Source organism: Periplaneta americana, chromosome 16, assembly GCF_040183065.1.
Source record: "Periplaneta americana isolate PAMFEO1 chromosome 16, P.americana_PAMFEO1_priV1, whole genome shotgun sequence".
NCBI lineage: Eukaryota > Metazoa > Arthropoda > Insecta > Blattodea > Blattidae > Periplaneta > Periplaneta americana.
Genome location: NC_091132.1, coordinates 130,196,751 through 130,215,270, shown reverse-complemented (window position 1 = coordinate 130,215,270; position 18,520 = coordinate 130,196,751). Strand labels below are relative to the sequence as shown.

At 34.4% G+C, this 18,520-nt stretch overlaps 1 protein-coding gene and 1 non-coding gene across 3 annotated transcripts in view; both read left to right on the top strand.

Annotated features, from left to right (window-relative positions):
* Positions 1 to 18,520, top strand: part of LOC138691223 (neurotrimin-like) — a 1,545,609-nt gene that overhangs the window by 977,376 nt on the left and 549,713 nt on the right. The window lies entirely within an intron of this gene.
* On the top strand, positions 9,118 to 9,189 carry TRNAD-GUC (transfer RNA aspartic acid (anticodon GUC)). The gene has a single exon. It is a non-coding gene; the product is annotated as a tRNA-Asp (tRNA).

Sequence of the window (18,520 nt, the reverse complement as noted above, 5' to 3'; positions counted from 1 at the left end):
ATTGTTATTAATGTACTGCTATATCAATAATATTTTGTAAAACGTTTCTACATTGTCGCAGTATATAGGCGAAACACTATGTATGGACCTATCATATCCACACCTGTGGAGTAGCGGTCACCGCGAAACCTTGTGGCCCGGGTTCGATTCCCAGTCCGGGCAAGTTACCTGGTTGAGGTTTTTCCGGGGTTTTCCCTCAACCCAATACTAGCAAATGCTAAGTAACTTTCGGTGCTGGATCCCGGACTCATTTCATCGGCATTATCACCTTCATTTCATTCAGACGCTAAATAATCTGGCATGTTGATACAGCGTCGTAAAATAACCCAATAAAATAAATCAAGAAATGGACCTATCATATTATATATGTGGTAAATCAAATATTGAATAATTATTAATTAGCAATAATAACTGTATAGCCTATCGAAGTTTTTCATACTATTTTATTTATAACTTCATGTTCCTGTTTTGGTACGTTCCATTGACTGTTCCATTAAACGTTTGTCATAAAAGCAGAAAATAAAGCGTTATTTTTACCGTGTAAGCAAAATATATGTGTATCTTTTCTGTCGCCTTCCATACAAGATAAGACATGTCGGTGAGATGACCTTGTACTGTGCTTCTATTTATTACGAGCTTATCACGACCGATCGTATCTCACTCGAGGGTGCGACACTCGACAGAGTTCAAGCGAGCGATTTAACTCCAATGCAGCACTCTGCTCCACAGTTTTCTTCTACTTCCTTGTGTTATTTATGCTTACCTTTCTGTAGTAGTTATATTAGTACTACAAGTAATAGTAGTAGAGTGGTAGTGGTAGTGGTGGTAGTAGTAATAGTGGTAGTTGTAGTAATAGTGGCAGTGGTAGAAATAATGGAGTGGTAGTGGTAGTGGTAGTGGTAGTGGTGGTAGTAGTAGTAGTAGTAGTAGTAGTAGTAATAGTAGTATAGTAATGTAGTTAATTTAACATTACTTTAAACTGCAGAGAACATTCAGACATAATTCAACGTGGACGAAAAATGGCAGATAAATTCTACCAGGAGCCCTTTATTAAGAACAGGGTTATTTTACGTATCGCAAATGTACGAAAATTTAATTTCCTCCTGAAGGAGGTCACTTTGAGAATGTTATCGTTCTGTAAAGTTCATTTCTGGTCTGTTTTAAACCTTCGAACCTCGAATACCTTGACTGGTTTGGTATCATCTAGATAGATTGCCGAAGAAAAATTAATTCTGTATCGCTTTATGTTTTTATACTGTATCTATTTATCTCTTTAGTATTTTGTGTAATCTTTATGTAATATCTCTTTATCATTATAGGCCTACAAAGGATCCAGATAACGTCAAATCTTCGTTACTACTTCTTCGCCGTCGTTCTGTATTAAACAGATCGGGGTAGGCTATATCGGAGACATAGTCGCAAGTTTTGTACGTGAAACTTCTCTCGGGATTGGTTGTTAATTAATGTAAGAAATCAGTTGCTTATACGCCCTCTCCCATTTGCGCTGCATATGCCTAGACATTGTACATTTTCACTCTTCAAATCAAGTTCATTCGCGAATATTTTCAATTTAACATGTCCATTGCTGATTGTTGTTCAATTGATGATTGTAGTCTGGTTCGTTACGAATCATTTGACACCACTACGAGCGTTCTATCGCTTCGCATTCTCGAGTTAGTCTGTCTAGGCCGCCGCGCTACTCGCCAGTTCGTGCCTCAAATTTCCCCCTCCTGTGTATCGCTAGATGACGTCACCCGCTCCAACTGAATGTCACGTTGAATGTATTGACCCTTCGTCTGTCTCTTGCCGTTAATTTCATTGGTATATGTCGTGTAGTTTAGAAATTATTATAGGCGCGACAAAACTGGCCTCAAAATATGTCGGTTGACTTTATGGATAACACCTCAGTACTGGACCCAACATATTATTCACGTCAAAAAATTAATTGTCGTCCGGTAAACTGCTGACTCATGTGCCTCCGGAAATAAATTCACACAAAGTCTACTTTTAATTATTATGTTTTTACTTTGTTATTTAGCGACGCTGTATCAAACATACTAGGTTATTTAGCTTTGATGAAATTCGTGATAGCAATATGGTATTTGGAGAGATGAGGCCGACGGTTCGCCTTAAATTACCTGACATTTTCCTTACTGTTGAGGAAAACCTCAGAAAAATCCAACGCAGTAATCTGAACAAGCAGGAATGAAACCCACGTTCAAGAGAAACTCCGGATCAGCAGACATAACGTGCTACGGCCTGGTCTAACCCGGTGGTATTAAATTATCCTAAATTAGATATGAAGAGTCCACTACAAGAATTATGGTTGTCAGTGTGATGTAGTTTTCCAGGAAATGAAGTTATAAAAGCAAATACTCATTACTGCTATCTGAAGCATTTTAATTATTAGATAATTAACCCATTACTTTTGAGCATTAATATTGATTATACAAACAAAACATCAAATAAAACCAGCAAGATTTCCAGGTACTACAATAATATTACTAACTTAAATGCAAAATCTAAAGCATAAGATTGCTGAATGTCACATATCATTTGCAAGATATGCCAAATTAATGAATAATGTCATGTTGCACTAATGCGTGAGGTAAGGTTATTGAATAAACAGCTCCAAATATTTCATGAATCATTTAGCCTGATATACTTAATACATTATCTTAAGGGACAATGGGACTGGATTTGACATTTTCTGTAGTTTTGGTTCAATTGTTTTCAATTTTGTGAGTGTATACACATTTGTACCTAATTCCAACAAATTTAACGCATTAGTTCCGTCTATATTAATTATTTTCTTACTTTATCAAACTAAATCATGCGTAAATTCAAATTGCCCCTTGCGGGAATTACTTACTTACTTACTTACCGGCTTTTAAGAAATCCTGAGGTTCATTGCCGCCCTCACATAAGCCCGCCATTGGTCCCTATCCTGAGCAAGATTAATCCAGTCTCTACCATCATATCCCACCTCCCTCAAATCCATTTTAATATTATCTTCCCATCTACGTCTCGGCCTCCCTAAAGGTCTCTTTCCCTCCGGCCTCCCAACTAACACTCTATATGCATTTCTCGATTTGCCCATACGTGCTAAATGTCCTGCCCATCTCAAACGTCTGGATTATATGTTCCTAATTATGTCAGGTGAAGAATACAATGCGTGCAGTTCTGCGTTGTGTAACTTTCTCCATTCTCCTGTAACTTCATCCCTCTTAGCCCCAAATATTTCCCTAAGCACCTTATTCTCAAACACCCTTAACCTATGTTCCTCTCTCAAAGTGAGAGTTCACGTTTTACAACCATTTAGAACAACCGGTAATATAACTGTTTTATAAATTCTAACTTCCAGATTTTTTGACAGCAGACTAGGTGATAAAAGCTTCTCAATCGAATAATAACAGGTATTTCCCATATTTATTCTGTGTTTAATTTCCTCCCGAGTATCATTTATATTTGTTACTGTTGCTCCAAGGTATTTGAACTTCTCCACCTCTTTAAAAGATAAATTTCCAATTTTAATATTTCCATTTCGGGACTACAATTGAAATTCATTTTTCAAATTTTTGTGAAGGATTTACATTCCATAATTAATAAAACTACGAAATGATTAAAAATTTGAGCACTGGTGAAGAACATAACAATTTTCTTAGAAATGGAATAATGATTACTTTCACGTGTTGCTAGAACTAAGGTTTTCTTAAACTTAGTTCTATTAACATGTCAAAGCAATCATTATTACATTACTAAGTGATACAGCGTTAAAAGTTAAGTAATCAAAGTGTATAAAAATTTTCATTTGGGACAATTTGTTTTCATCTAATTTCCGTATTTTTTAAGTTAAAAATTAGTTACACAAAAAGTATTTAAACAAGAGCCAACTCCATGCACAGTTTTGTTTGTTGATATATCATGTAAATTGGAGCAAATGGAAACCGCGAGGGACCATTTGTATGATGAAAAATGTCGTTTTGGAAAATGAAATTTATTGAAAAATGTTGATTTCTTCATATTGAGTGTTTCAGAACTCCCCAGCACCATAGGTTTCCTCTTCCTTCTTCTTCTTCTTCTTCTTCTTCTTCTTCTTCTTCCTTTCTCGTTTTCGACATCTTCGCCACTCTCTTGAAATCAGTATTTGACCTCTTATTCTCATACAGCCTCCTCTTCTTTCGCCTCGCTACAATCTCTTATGCTCCTCTTGGAAGATCCTCCTGTCATACAGAGGTCATACGATGTTGTATGACACTGCATCCCATATTATATTCTCCAAGAACATTGCAGGTTGCTATGCCAGCCTCCTTTTGAAAACAAAAATTTTCTTTGAACATTTTCGCTATGTTTGAAGCGTGCAAACATTCATTTTCATTTTGGGTTGATTACGTTGGTATTATTTCATAAAAACAACAAAATATGGCAGAAGAGGCATGTTTTCAAACATCTACAGCGAAAATTGAGGGAAATTTGAATATGCGAGACGAAAAATTAAGACATTACTTACAATTGAGGTAACGTGGGTGTTGCACGTTTTAAACTCCTTCACGCGAGATTTTAAAAATGACCGACAAACTTTAAAAATGGCGGATGGAGACAAAATATAGAACAAAAACGTAGCCAAATATGTAAAGTCACCATTTATGTAAAAAATTGAAGTTTCTTATCATTTTGGTCAAAAATTCAGTCCTAGTGTCCCTTAAAACAAAAAAGTTAGTTAATTCCTTGACAAATTCAACGCCACCTGACATATGTCTTCTCGTCTATATGGAAGTTTGCTGTAGAAGTTTGTACCATTTGGCCCACAAAATTGCACTAGGTGTTGAAGACCTTTTATCTCTACAATGACTATCACCATTCTTTTCGTATACTCGGACGACATTCAGCGTTCTTGTGTATTTCTACCATTGCATGTAACTCACAGATTAGCAGCATTCTTGCCTTCAGATAATGACTAAATAATTCTATGTCGTCTAATGTATATGGTGTTATCCTTAACTTATTTTCGATAAAAAAGGACAACCATCATTCTTGCATGGTAGTGAAAACTTCATACTTAAATACATGCCTCGCACATTTTAAAGATGTTCCCAACGTCGAGTAAAGACACCGGCACCACGTGCTCTATTGCACCAGTTGAACTTGTGCTCTGAGACTATGTCTTGGCCGCAGATAAGCTGGTTAGTTTTTCCGAGCTTTTCACAACTGTAAGGTATAGGCCTATGCTGGATAATCCCATGGCGGATCCTCGGACTTATCTCCTTATCAACAATTCTGTCGATCCTAAATTGCCACGTAGTTCCTATAGCTTCTTTTAAGAAACTGGTAAGAACTTGACGTAATTTCTTTCCCGTAATATTTGAGTATTTGTAGTGTAGGTAATCTCACGAGAATACTGTACGACATGGAAATATAAACATTGGAAATTTATCCTTTGAAGAGGTGAAAAAATTCAAATACCTGGGAACAACAGTAACAAGTATAAATGATAGTCGGGAGAAAATTAAACACAGAATAAATATGGGAAATGCCTGTTATTAATCGGTTGAGAAGGTTTTATCATCCAGTCTGTTGTCAAAAATTCTGAAAGTTAGAATTTATAAAACAGTTATATTACCGGTTATTCTTTATGGTTGTGAAACTTGGACTCTCACTTTGAGAGAGGAATATAGGTTAAGGGTGTTTGAGAATAAGGTACTTAGGAAAATATTTGGGGCTAAGAGGGATGAAGTTACAGGATAATGGAGGAAGTTACACGACAGAGAACTACACGCATTGTATTCTTCATCTGACATAATTAGGAACATTAAATCCAGACGTTTGAGATGGGCAGGGCATGTAGCACGTATAGGCGAATCCAAAAATGCATATAGAGTGTTAGTTGGGAGGCCGGAGGGAAAAAGACCTTTGGGGAGGCTGAGACGTAGATGGGAAGATAATATTAAAATGGATTTGACGGAGATGGGATATGATGATAGAGTCTGGATTAATCTTGCTTAGAATAGGGACCAATGGCGGGCTTATGTGAAGGCGGCAATGAATCTCCGGATCCCTTAAAAGCCAGTAAGTAAGTATTATTATTATTATTATTATTATTATTATTATTATTATTATTATTATTATTAATTGTGTTTATTATTGTCATTATTAAGTGTAATTTGTTACCACTGCCACCGGGTATATACCCATTTGCGGTGTGAATAAATACATTCATACATACATACATACATACTTAGATACAAGAGTAAGAAGCAGGCGGAAAATAGGAAAGATTGGAGAATATTGGGTTTTGAGTGAAAGAACTACCTACCCTTGGACAGAAAACTATGAATGAATTAATTAATGACTAATTTTCTCTTTTTCTTTCGGTATATTGTGCCTCCTTATCTTCCAGTCATTGGCATAGCTCAGGAATTAGGCGCGCTTATTTCATGATTCGAGGCTGCGCTAGGTTGGATTTCCGATTGGGCTCATTACATGATTGCGTTTGTCCCAAGAATTACCCCAATGTAAGACTAATGTTCGGTAACCACATAGCGAAATCTCAGTAAAATACCATATTCATATCACCAATTCCTTCGACGCTAAATAACCTAGTATTTGATACAGCGTCGTTAAATAAAACTAAAAAGTTTCTCTTTCCATTTACACCTTTCTGCGCTTGTTTGTTTCGTACCATCTAACTTTAATTATTTCTCTTTCCTTTCTGCCTTTTCCTTTCTGCTGTTCTCTGTTCCTATAATCGTCTGTTCTTCTTCTTACTCTTCATCTTTTTTCTCTCACTTTCTCTTCCTTTAGTTAACTATAATTTCAGAAGAGTGCAGGTTTAATCATCTTATATTTCAGCAGAAGGGTTGAGCTGGACGTAGTAATTCGATGTTCTTTTATCAGCGAGTAAAGTAGAGCTCTCTTCTAGTCTTAAATCACAAGTATTTATCTTCTAGTGTACGTGAAAACGAAATGGTCGTTCTAGTGGTGAGGAATTGGCATTCTGCCCATATCAGTTTAGAGGCATTTAAGTGGATTTAACATGAGCTAAGCCAATCAATGCTGGATTACTTCCCCGAGCAGTGTGAATAGAACCCCGGCGCTGACTAGAGACGAGAAAAGCGTGATGACAGCCTTCTTATCCGGGCTCTGATCGCTACTCGGCAGGTCTGTTGAAACCGAATTTAAGAATTAAAATCTGACCTGAAGCCATTAAGTAAAGAGTAAACTGTTGCTGCTACCATATTGAGAGACAAATATTATTTTCAACAACTATTCTGAGATATATTATTACCACAGTTTAGTATATACAGTTTCGAAGCTCAATACTTAATAAATATGCATACATAAGTAGTTGCTGACCACTAGGATCGCTACTATCGCCTCAACCCAGACTCTTTCCCGAGCAGACGATAATGTACGTTCGGGTTTTCTATTTCAGTGTATGGAGCTCAGTGAAATATTATATTATAACTTTACTGCGTATCATTGCTAAGCTTTATTTAGTGTAATATGTCCATAAGTTCCGTTTACTTCTTGTTGCATAATATGTTGCAGAAATAATTACAAAACTGTGTTATTTTTATGTGAAGAGAATTTTACATGTTAACATAATCTATTCGCATCAACATTTTAAGTTAAGAATGGAAGTTATTTTGAGGTTTAATAAAAATAATTTATATTGTAATTTTAATTTAACACATCTACCATACTTAATTGTAGATAGAAAATGTACCATACCACTCCTATGAAATTAGTGTACGTACGATTGTGTTACTTCGTCTCTTAGGAAGTAGATAAATACAATAATTCAGTAGGTACTCGTTTGTAGTATGAAAATACAGACAAATTGAATGTGCGGCGTATCATACATGACATTATGCTTAATTATAATGTATAATTGCGAATATAGGAATATAAATAATAACCTATAATTTCCATATGACATAACATAGACTTACATATGTAATGGCAGGGCATTTGAGACTTTGTAAATCTAGTTGCTCTAGTAATAGCGCTGTGAGGTTACCGTATTTCAATATAGTCAAGTGTCCGAAGGCCAATAGGGCAGCACTCATAAAGCGGTGGAACTAGCGCTGAGGTAGTTCCTGCGATTTCGGAAGTGAAAATCGTTGAATTTATAACTGATTTTTTTGTGGAGGATCGTATATGCAAGGCATAATAAAAGCCAAAACTAACCAAACCTAATCTGTCATAGATCCGTATATGCAAGGAGTATGAGTACAAAGGAACTACCTCTGCGCTAGTTTAGCCTACTAACATAGTACATTAATCAGACTTCAGATTGGAGTACCGTACGAAACGAATAAATACAACTGAAATAGAGACAAATTGCATTTACAAGTTATCACACGTAACTTTATGCTTAATTTTAATGTATAAATGCGAATATTGAAGTATTGGTACAGTAAACATAACCTATAATTTCAACATATCAAAATATCCGTGCGGTGCAACTGAAAATTATTGAATCGTGCATAAATGAATGTACAAGAATTTCACAATATTTAATCCAAATAAAGTCAGGTATTACACATACGAACAACGTAATTTTCACACCGAAAATAATATTACACCTTAACTCGCAAGTGAATTATGTCTGAAGTGTCTCATAAACATTGTTTTAAATTTATTAATGCAATTACACTACATTTTAGAGAAATATATGTTACGGTACTCTTTATGCATTGCAACTAATTTATATGGTTGAACGCCACCCTCCGTGATCGGGTTAAGGGAGTCACATGGTCTGCCTATATTGAATTACGATGGCAGTGATACAGTCTATTGTTCCTAGTACTCATAGCGTTCCAAGCGGCTAGCAACTATCGCGAGAAATGCAAAAATTCATCCCAAGCTTCGCAACTGTATATACTAAACTGTGTTATTACGATGTACCGAAGTACATATGATATTTCCATGCAGAAATTCTGCGTCATCATATGATGAAGGATGGGTGGAGCGGAGAAAAGTTCCCTCCGGCACCGGGATTTGAACCCGGGTTTTCATTGAATCCTGTCAGTTTAAGCTCCACCACCTCTTAGGTTCCTTCTAGTGGCCAACACTCATGCACTGAGAGGATTCATTCCGGCATTGGAATGTGAATCCGGTGTGGCTCAGTGGTTAGAGCATCAGCACGTCCAGCTGAATACCCGGGTTCAAATCCCGGTGCCGGAGAGAATTTTTCTCCGCTCCACCAATCCTTCATCATATTATGGGGTGATTTTTTTAATAGGCCTACATTTCATTACAATTATTTGGTAAGTAGAATTATATTTATAGGAGTTAACAGGAAGAATGGAATCGAACGGAAAGAGCGTGCGGTTGACTTTGAAATAATGAACTTTATCTTTTTATTCTTCTATAAATACAGAACCAAATTTTCTTTAATTCGTTTTCAAATTGTTTCATTATTTAATTTCACTGTCTACATTTTCTGTTCTCTAGTCCGAAACATTCACACTTCAATAGAATTAATTAAACAGGTATTGTTGCTTTTTTTTTTTTTTACAGTTACGTATTGTTCTTGATGAATGCTTTCAATTCCTCTAAAATCTGTGATTGAATTTTACCAATATCATTATATTCACACCTTGCTCTTAAATACCTCAATTTACTTCCTTCAAATTTGACTGCATATCCCAGAGTTTAATTTCGTATAAACTTATATAAAATATAAATTAATCCTGGCACTACTCATGAAACAAATATATAGCTCTATGCAACTAGTTAATGGCTGGCCTTTTATATTCCTGTTTCGTAAATACTCTCCCTAACTCTTACAATAAAATCCATTTTAAAAATAAACAATAATTAAAACTCTTCATACCAGCCGACCCTTGTAATCTCTATAAAATATAAAATATTTCACGTTATTGTAACTATAGTCCGGGTCAGCTTACTTCATATCCTAAGGGTGAAACCTAATCATTTTTCCCCCATTACTACATAACTTATGCTAGTGGATGTGGTGATTTTCTAGTTTGCAGGTTGAATTTTCTTTTGCCAACTTCGTTTCGAATTTCGATACTGACAAATACAACGAATGGTAGCGATTTTGTAACTGGTATGTTGGCAGCTCAGACAAATATCGATAATATTTCTCGGTACTGGAGTTCCATGAAATTAAAATTGTACTAGATTTCTGAGCCGGGTTACTGGAAGCTAGAGAAATTTGAACATACTAATAATTAATTAATATCAGTATTAATATTAATACATAATAGTTATTTTATGTGTTCGTTGTGGCTATAATTTAAGACTATAGTCAAGTAAGTTTTCGGAGTTAGTAGGCCTACTAATAATTTCATGTGGTCAGACAAAATACATATTTAGGTTAGGTCTCGTGAGTCAATTGTTAAGTCAAACAAATGAATTTCATATTGCTAGACTTGACATTTGATCCCGTTCTCGTATAGTTTGCCTATGAAAATATGTTACAAATTATTGAATTATTTAGAACTAGCCGGACCCGTGCGCTCCGCTGCAATCGTTAGAAATAAATATAAAGTAATTACATAATTAAAATAGGATATTTGATCCAGGGAACATTCGTGTTTGATAGAAGGATAAATCGTTTAATATGTTACTTAATTTAAATTGCATCCAAATAATTAAAATGCGATCATTTTGGTCCAGAGACACTCATTTGGTGCAATGACAATTCCTTTAACATGTTTCATAATTTTTATTACATGCAACCATAGCTTAATGAAGATTGACATCATTTAGATTTAATGTGTATATTTTATTTTACTTGTTATAGGTTTCCATTGAATTATGGTAATAACTTAATTTTAACTCTTGTTTTCTCCGTATTCAGTAAATGGCGCTTGGCCCACTATGGTTCTGAACCCTTAAATATTATATTATATTATATTATATTATATTATATTATATTATATTATATTATATTATATTATACTATATTATATTATATTATGTTATATTATATTATATTATATTATATTATATTATATTATATTATATTATATTATATTATATCAGAAGTTACTGTAATAACATTATAGCATTATGTCCATCTAGAGAAACTACACTTTCCAATGGTGAAATAATAATTAATTATACAAATCGGTTAATTTAGCTTCCGATATTACTTCATACAAGCACAGAAACACTCTCTGTAGGCTAATCTTTCATAGCTTTGGATTGTTGCTGTACAAGGCCCCTTATAGACGAAGTCATTTGTTTTTAATTCATTACACGGCCTTAAATGGCAGTTATTTTAATTTTAAAACTCATTTATCTCATTAAATATCAGTCCTATAAAAATTTTTCAAGGAATAAAACTTATCGAAAATTAGTTTTAAAGAAACTTTTGTGATGTAATATTTTTCACAAAAATCAATAATAAGCGAGATATTTCGATTTATTTGATTCAGGCCCCCTTATAACCCCCCCCCTTTTAATTAATGTATTTTGAATGCCATATAGCCTAAAATCTAAGTTACAACGAACTTAATTTACATTCCAATTTTCATCGAAATCCGTTCAGCCATTATCGCGTGAAAAGTTAACAAACATACAGACAGACAGACATAGAAACAAAATTTTCAAGAAAGCGATTTTCGGTTTCAGGGTGGTTAATTATATATGTTAGGACCAATTATTTTTGGAAAATCGAAAATTACCAGAAAAATTTCGGCTACAGATTTATTATTAGTATAGATAACCTTCCAACATAATGTACGGTAAGTAAATAAATCATTTAGTACGTAGAATCGTGTGATATCTGGTAACAGTTGGCAACGCTGACAAGACGGTAATATTTGCTGTTTAGGAACTGTTCTTATGTGACCCTCACTATGTAATCGGCGCATTTCGAACTGGCGGATCAAGGTCACATACAAACGTAAAAAACCACGCACGAGTCACAACTAAACTGTGAACTGAAGCTCTGGTAATCCCGGCTGTGCCAGTTGACTTTAGTTGAAAATAATGGTCCAGGAATGGAGTAAGCACACGTGTCCAATTCAGTCCATTGCTTGATCTTGATCCGCCAGTTCGAAATGCGATGATTATAGTCATTTACTATAACACGAAAACCGATATCAATGCAAAGATATTACTTGACTTTCTCTTCCAATCTCAAATTAGCTATTTTTTTAGTTATTTTCGCTTACAATATCTGTATAATTTCTGATGCGCTGTTCCATTTCATAGCTTCAGAATTTTCTCCCATATAAATAATGTTCCTAAGTTTCGAATTCTGGGTATAAAAATTAATGCAGCCCTTCTTTCTGGCTGCAGAAGGGAGAAATACCTTTCCCATTGTATCTCTTTCTGTATCTTAACTTTCATATTCCTAACCGCCACCATGCTAAAGCAATCAATTCATTCTTGGAGTTAACTTTGTATCTTATTCTTGTCCCCATAAAATGCTTATATCCCTTTAATAAAATAAGGACCATAACTTAATTAAATCACTGTAAAGTTCTGGTCTAGCTATTTCGTTGCTCCTATTCTATAGGCCTATGATTCTGAATACTGAAGTTATATTAATTTCCTCAATTTTTTTGCTATGCTCAATTGAGATCTACCCAATCTGTTAATAGAGTATATTCTAATTCTTTTAACCAATTCGATTTCGTTTTCGTCGAGCTCAAAAAAGTTATTTTTTTTTATCAATATCCTGTCTCTGTAATATAACTCAAATATTTGATTTTCCTTACTAAAATAGTTCCAGTGCTACTAATCATATTCATTTCCTAACTGGCATCTATGCCTAAGGTATTCCAAGACATCCTAAATATTTTTTTTTACAAAATTCTGCTCTAATCCTACCAATATAAACTTATAATAGAAATAAGTCATTTTCCCATATTCTATATTGTAAAATAAATTATCATTCCTAACTGGCATCTATGCTTAAGGTATTCCAAGACATCCTAAATATTATTTTTTTTACAAAATTCGGGTCTAATCCTACCAATATAAACTTATAATAGACATAAGTCATTTTCCCAGATTCTATATTACAAAATAAATTATCTTCCATTCAATTATATTTCTGAACATACTCTTGAGATTTTATTAACAATATTTGTATTTAACATTTAGCTATCAATTGCTGGGAGTGAATTGAAGCGTATTATAAAAATCCCGATAGACTGTATCGGGGACACAGTCGCAAGTTTTATGCCTGAATTCGTCGCTAATAGAATAAATTGCTATTGAAGTAAACGTTACAGTGACATATACCCTGAAAACCTTGTACATCTTCACTGTGCTGGCACTCCTGCGAGTAGCCGTCTTGTATGCATTGAGAGTAAACATGTCGGTTGCTACAGTAACGATCGTGCTATCATTCACTACCCGTTCGCGCTGCATATGTCTCGAATTTGTGAATTTTCTCTCTTCACTCAAATTCACTCGCGAATTTTTCCAATTAATCTTGTCGACTGCTGATTGTTGCTCAATTGAGATCGTACCCTGGATCATTACAAATCATTTGACACCACTGTCAACGTTCTATCGCTTTGCATTCTCGAGTTACACTGCTTCGACTGCCGCGCGACTCGCCAATTCGTGCTTCAAATTCCCTCCCGCGCATCGCTAGATAACGTCACCCTCGCCAACTCAAGGTCACGTAGCTTACATATTTTATCCTTTGTTGTTGACAGTTTACTTCATTGGCATATGTTATGTAGTTTAGGAATAATTACAGGAGCAACAAAAATTACCTGAAAATGTGTCGGTCTACTTTCTCAGATGGCATCCAAAATATTTATATTCTCATAATGTATCCTATGAATCTATTATTGGTATATGTAAACGTCGAGTTTATCTCGAGCACTTTCTGTATCTTAGAAGTTGTATGCCGGATGTAACTCTTGCCCCTATTACTTTCGAAGTCATATAGTTTCGCCCATTGACAGGCAGGGCCGTAAATATGAATCTTTGCTCCTAAAGCCGGAGTGCGTAATCACTTGTAAGTCTTGTTTATCAAAGTCATCAGTAGAGTAGGGATAAAGCGTCTGGCTTGTGTGCAGAGACATTTCACTATACGAAGGTCACCTGAATTTCAATGTCATTCTATAAAATTCAGTGTTTCCTACATTCCGAAAAATAGAAGCAACAGATACACTCGGTATATTCCCCTTGTATTATCTAATGTAATAGGGATATATTATGCGAAGTTTTACCGTTAGATGGCAGGAACGTTCCATGCGACACAGGGCTATAATATGTCATATGCTATAGTTCATTACGTTCTCCCGTTTGTTGTTTTTCTATGAGTGTCAAAATTACAGCCTATTTATATTATTTTGTGTATCCTAGTATAATTTAATATAATTCAGTATTTTCTTACCTCATAATCTAATTTAATTTACAATAAATAATAGCGTAAACTTGTATAATACTGAGCTATTCCCCTTAAGAGATGGATGGGGAAATCTGCAGTATGCAGAATATAGATACGAGTAAATTGAATGTGTATGTGTGTGTGTATCCAATGCTTACCCACTTTCACTTGCGTGATGCGGGTTCCGCATTTTACGGACAGATGGCAGAACTGTGACCCATTTTCTAGTTGTATACCACTTGGGCGGATCATGCTGTACATGATGTGTATCTGTTCATGAACCTAAGTAAGAACTTTGAGAACGAGATGCACGAATAAAAAAAGAAGGATCTTTTTCGAAGGTGAATATTGCCTCTTTACCCATAAGTATTGTAAGTAGGTACCGTACGCAATAAACAGGATATGAAGCCACCAATATCTTTTTTTTTTATAGGAAAAGGACTATCGGCCTTCAATTCTCTTACTTGTTTCTCTCAGAAAGATCAAATGCAATTTTTAATAGGATGATACAATATGATCGCAGTAGTATCACGATTATTCGTGTGTTTTGTAGGTTAAGGACATGCAGTTTAGAATACTATGTATGATTATTTTGAAAATTTGAAGTTAAAGCATGGTTTCAATAGTTACATAAACTGTATTATTTATAGACTTGTATATTTTTTACTGGGGATCGTCCTAGATAATAAACATCCATTTCATCGAAAGTTTACTGTAGGCTAAGTATCGTTCCATTGTAAAATGCAGTCGTAAACGTCGGGAATTCCTACAAGTACTGTATACAATTTAAGCTAACATAGCATCGAGGTTGTATAAGTTTTTATTAACATTTTCTTCTTTGCACTCTTCCAAAATGAAACTGTTGCCAGCAATTCCTTATTTGAAGTAGTTCTTTTTGTTTAATGGGCGCAATTTAATTAGTTATACTTTTTTGAGATCGAAAGCATATATTTAGAATTTTTCGGGACTTGATTGAAGACAAAAAGCTTTCCCTGGTTTTTACATATAGGAACACAACAAAAATTTGTCATTTTGAGTTGTTTTTAAGAGTATTTAATAGACTAATGTATTACGTAAATCCTCAATGTTTATATATTGGAAAACAAATGCACACGCAAAGCGCATCCCTCAAAGTACACCGCCCTATCTGTTGGTGCTAGTTCGGGAATGGATATCCCTATTGATTCTTTACTATATATGCAATTATTGTCTATTTTATGTAATCTCTTAGGTGTCTACTTACGTGTTGTCTTGCTTTGTTTATGTACTTCATATATATGATTCAAATCTGGTTCAGTGGAAGAGAAGGTCTTATGGCATTAACTCTGTCAGGAAAAATAAACCTACTACTATTGCTACTGCTACTGCTACTGCACCGAATTTAAAGGCGTATCAATGTCGAAATTTATACAAGATTACACTACATTGAAAGTAATCTCTGACGAAATTTCTATTTTCATTATACTGTACTTAGAGCAAACAATTTAGGCCTTACGCTCAAACATATTGGTTGAAATAATAGCAAGGTAAGATAAGCATCTGTCAGAATTGTATAGCATTATTATAATTTAGGACGAACAGATACCTTGGAATAAATACCGAAATTACAGATATACTTTGCCAGGAAATCAAATAGCAGAACACTTCTGAAATGCACGATTGGGCTGCGCAAAAGAAACCAATCTGAAAGATTGCGCTTGTGGGTTATTTGAGAAGGTTTTGCAGATAATAGAGTGGATCGTTTAATTTTTTAGTCCAGAACTTGTGATGAGAAAATATGTGTCAGTTTATGACACTATATTATACTGGTATTCATTAGCATTAAGTTGTAATCAGTAATTCTCTTATGTGATAAACATAAATACTTGTGCAATTTGTATCTTATTTCTTATATCTGCGACACTTTATGACCAATATAAAAACGTGTCGTAAAAATTTAAATAAAGTGTTTTATGCTCTATCGTTCCCTCACTTCTTCGCACGGGTCAGAAAATCCCATTACCGGCCACACTAGAACCGTATTGTTGGAAACTACCCAACATTTTTCACATTCCATTTCCCAGATGTTCCACTGAGAAAACACTGCTGGCATATGTGCTGGTATTGGTAGGGGATGAAAGAGCAATTAAAGATGTATTACATGCTAGTTGAGTATTACGTTTACAGAAATGGCATACAGTTCAGTTTTTTTCCCTTGTTTGAGTAAACTTTATTGGTTTAAAAAAGAAAAAGCATCGTTTCTTCAGTTCTATGCGTTATGTACGTTTCTGAGTTCATATATCATGGCAGAACACAATTTCCTTTATTTTAATTTTGTAAGTCAGTCATGGTATACATTACTTCTGCGGTGGCTGAATAGTCAAACTTTCGCAGGCGGTTCGAATTCGAATCCCGGTCAGGCCTGAGACTTTCCATTGATTGTTACAATTTTACTACGTCATACTACTTTTGAACAATAAAACGGTACGAAAGGACATCTTTCAACCAATCATGGCTGCTTATCGCACAATTTTATTGCGTCCCTAGCATTTGTTTAATTTTATCGCGTCCCTAGCATTTTCTTATTTTTATCACTACCCTAGCACTTGTTTCTTTGTTTACCAAAATTTCAAACTGCACTGGTCTGGACGTCAAAAAACAGAAAATTACAAACCACTCCAGTCGATGCACAGCACTTTCAAATATGACTGGCATTGGCATTCAAGAACAAGAATTAATAAAGATCACTGGTCATATATGAAGAGCACCATTCTGAAATCCTGAATAAGTTGAGGGATACACCATGTACATCAACGAGTTCACTTCTTTTACGCACACGTCCAATATAACATCAACTGAAGCACTATCCACTAAAACATTCAAATTTAAAAATTGTACTTTCAATAATTGTTTCTTTTAAAATTATTCATGTTTATTTTTTATTTCATAATCGTTAATTAAAATGTTTCTTGTTTATTTCATCATCCCTAATTAAAACTTTTCTAACACTCGTTTATATTATTTAGGTTATGTTATAGCTTCTGCTATATGATATTATGGATAGTCACGTATCAGAGATTGTTTAATACTAAGATTTATTTAAAATCATGTCAAGTGACGTTGATTACTGGGATCGAGATAATTGAAGTGGAATGCAACTGTTTTAATAAAAATGAAACTGAATCAACAAAGCTTTCTTGACTAGTGACCGTCCACAGAGTTCAATGAAGATTCAATATTTTGCACAACTGTTAAGAAAACAGCTATTCGTAACACACTACTGCCATCTATTAGCGTAATATTTAGAATGTTGAGATGGTACGAATTCGAAGACAGTTTTGTATATTCGTAAGTCAATATTTTATTGTATTGGAGTACTTCGTTACTTCTAATATTTATATACTTTCTTCTTATCGTGTAATAGTCAGTTAAATCCCACTCGAGTTTTGATTTTCTCTAGATAAATCAAAACGTCTAGTGAGATTACTGTTGAAAAAACCATAGTGGAGCCGTGGGGAAAAGGGGTGGAACGAACATAAGCAGCAACTTACTCACTCCAAATCTGAAGCAGGAAGTTCAGCCGTATTCCGTTTGATTGTTTACAATGCGAGTCCAAAACTGTGCAGTGGCGTAACCCAGTAGAAACGCGATGTAATAGTTGTGTTATACACCTAAAATCTACTAATAGGGTGCTAATAAATGTTAATAGGACGAAACAAGGGTTTATGTTTGAGCAATGTATTTACATAAATAGAACGAAAATAATAATTGTGTTACTTCATTCGGTAAACAGATCGAATGAGTAATGAACAAAGTAAGTAGAATGCAAATACTTTTCTTGCATCAGATGAATTGATAGACGAATAATTAACAAAGATATAAATAATGTTACAAAAGAAAGAATATAATAATAATAATAATAATAATAATAATAATAATAATAATAATACTAATAATAACAACAAAGATACATATTGATTTTTTTAACATAAAACACTCTAGCAGCCCCAGAAAGGGTAAGTTACATACTCGTGCTCAGGGGGCATTTCGCATAATGTTAAGACATTTTATTAAATAACAGAGTAAAAAGTAAAAAAGAAGAAGAAGAGAAAAGCACAGATATTACAATAATTGAACTTTAAATTTTCTCTGTTGACAGCAATTTTTTAATTGAGAATTGACAGAGGAGAATCTTGGTGAATA